The 2,668-nt window shown below is 31.7% G+C and overlaps 1 long non-coding RNA gene across 1 annotated transcript; it reads left to right on the top strand.

The window, feature by feature from the left end:
• The first annotated feature begins 582 nt into the window (after positions 1 to 582).
• Positions 583 to 2,231, top strand: LOC145076803 (uncharacterized). Its single transcript, XR_013692810.1, has 2 exons — positions 583 to 1,014; positions 1,100 to 2,231. It is a non-coding gene; the product is annotated as an uncharacterized LOC145076803 (long non-coding RNA).
• Positions 2,232 to 2,668: the final 437 nt, after the last annotated feature.

The following is a 2,668-nucleotide window of genomic DNA, read 5'->3' as shown; positions in this document are numbered from 1 at the left end:
ATTGTGCAAACATTTAAAGAAATCGTTGATGTTATGAGGGAAGGGAACAAATCTCGTGACTATACAGGTGAGGAAATCGAGAAAAAGTTAGAGTTGATGGGTTTGGATGACGATGAATTTGCGGATGCTTTCATATATTTATCGCGTAATCAAGCCGATGCTAGGACAATTTTTAGTTCTTCAATGAGGATGATGAAGATCTTTTTAAGAAAGATGATGAGTGAAACTAAAAATTAAATCATATCTTTAGGTTTTATGGAATTTGTTTTTTGTTTTTTGACAGCAGGTTGCATTGGACTTCATCTGTAAGAGGGAGAATTTTGATTTTCTGGGTTTTCATTGTTGAATTGAGTTTATTTCATTAGTTGATAGTTTGATTAAATGTTTTTGATTGATTTTGATTTCAATTGTAGTTTATTCATATTGTTTACATGTTCTTAACATAATGTGTAAATAGGGGTATAATTGTAATCTTTTAATTTTCTTCTCTTTTCCCTCCTAACCCGGGAACACATAAAATAAAAATTTTACTTTCATTTCCTTCGAACTCGGGAACACGGATTAAATAAAATTTTCCTTCCCCTCCCTTTCCTTCCGTTAATATTTTTCCTCCCGTTCTTTTAATGAATTTACAAAAAACAAAAAACTCGGGAACAAGGTTTAAAAATTAATATCATTATGAAAGAAACTCCTAGAAATCAAATTGCTGCCCCAAATCGATGCAGTGGGTATTGTCGTCGGTACCATTCTCTTTCCTTTGTTGCCTCCGAGAAAACCTTCTTCGCATCCACATCTCCTCCGCCTTGCTCTATCGTAAATTTCTTGATCGATCTTCGATACAGTATAACTTTATTCTAATCGATTCAATGTCTAGGTTTTAATCGATTCCTAATATTCTCATCATTGTCCGAGTACCCATAAAATCAGCACAATCGCCTTATGCTCGGTGCTTCCCTCCGCTTTTCACCAGTGACACCCACCTCATGCGCCGTCCTCCGCCGTCACACCCCATCTGTGAGTTTTTCATATCCGATTTTGAGTTTTTCATCTTATTGTGCCTATGATTCCCCTAGATTGATTCGTTTGGCTCTTTAAATAGCACATAGTACGGCTCATATTGTGCTGATGATTCTCCTAGATCGATTCGTTCTTCTTATGGCTCAAGAAAGCATACTTTAAGTCAAAGATAAGATTCTGGGAAAGTTTCACATTCCGTTCCGGCATCGTCATTACGAACTTTTGGTTCCATTGAATTTGGTCCGGAATCAGAAGGGGTGGTAGTTGAAGAACTCAGGGCAAAAGCAAGAATGTGGGAAAGAAATGCAAGGAAGTTAAAGATTGATCTGGATTTCTCAAAAAAGGATTCAAAGACCAAACAAGGAAGTTTTAAAATGCAAGTATGGAGGTTCTTGCATTGCAGATAAAATGTGATGGACTGAAACATGAAATAGATTACTTGAAAGCTCTCCTAGATGAAGCTGAAGTGAAAGAAGAGGCTGCTGATAATTTAAAGCTCCAAGAGAAGGATGATATTCGGACGGAATTGGAAGAGGAATTAAAATTTCATAGAAAGTTGAATAATAATTTATCTATGCAACTAAATAAAACTCAAGAATCAAATCTTGAGTTGATTTCTATTCTACAGGAACTGGAAGAGACCATAGAGAAACAGAGATTAAGCTTGAAAGATGAACAAGTTCTCAAGGCTCAAACTCTACTGGATTATGAGTCTGAATGGTCCAAGAAATTAAGCTTGAAAGATGAAGAATTTTTTTTTCAAAAGGAAAATTATTTGCTCAAGTTCTAAAGGAAATACCAGATATCCTTGAAGTTCAAGCTTTGAAGGATAAGATTCGGGAGCTTGAGAGTGATTGTAATAAGCTTACTAATGAAAATCTTGAGCTCATATCTAAGCTTAAAGAATTAAGTAAGGATAATGGTTTGATTTCAGAGGAATCTTCTAATTACAAACAAATTGGTTCACTTGTTCAACATTCTTAAAGAAGATCAAGTGATGTTGACTTTTTCTATTATGGCTGGAATCAAATCAGTTTGCAAAAATAATTTTTTCTCACGCGTATTTTGGATTCGAAAAGAAGATCAAACGTTTTGGATTCTTGGAGAAGATCAAGTGTATTATGGATTCCATTAGAAGATGACATTATGTTAGAATATTTCTAATTATATTAAAATATATCAGTTTATAAGAATATTTATGAATTTGTATTTAAGTTCAGTGTATGAATATATTAGAATGTTGTTATTATTCAATTTCAGGTTCAAGAGTTTTATTATTCTTTCATTAATATTCTAATAAAATGATATTCTAGCAAAACAATGTCATAGAATAACATTTCTAACAGAATTAAAATTAAATTATTTTAAAAAAATCAGAATTCAAAATTAAGATAATCAAAATCCCTTAAAATCCAAAAATTTCCTTTTTAAATTTGTGTTTCCTAATTTGACAATAATGGAAATGTATATTTTTACCATTCTTTTAATTTAATGGTATTATTTTTTTTTAATGTAATAATATGGATAAATGTCCTTTTTAAAATAACTAAAATGATTGGTTCACAATCATTCCTATATCCACACAATAACTACTTAGAATACAATAACCTATATATATATATATATATATATATATATATATATATATATA

Source organism: Lactuca serriola, chromosome 9 (genome assembly GCF_051521515.1).
Source record: "Lactuca serriola cultivar US96UC23 chromosome 9, Lser_US96UC23_V15, whole genome shotgun sequence".
NCBI classification, from domain to species: domain Eukaryota; kingdom Viridiplantae; phylum Streptophyta; class Magnoliopsida; order Asterales; family Asteraceae; genus Lactuca; species Lactuca serriola.
The sequence above is the reverse complement of the archived record's forward strand: the minus strand, read 5'-3'. Positions and strand labels throughout refer to the sequence as shown.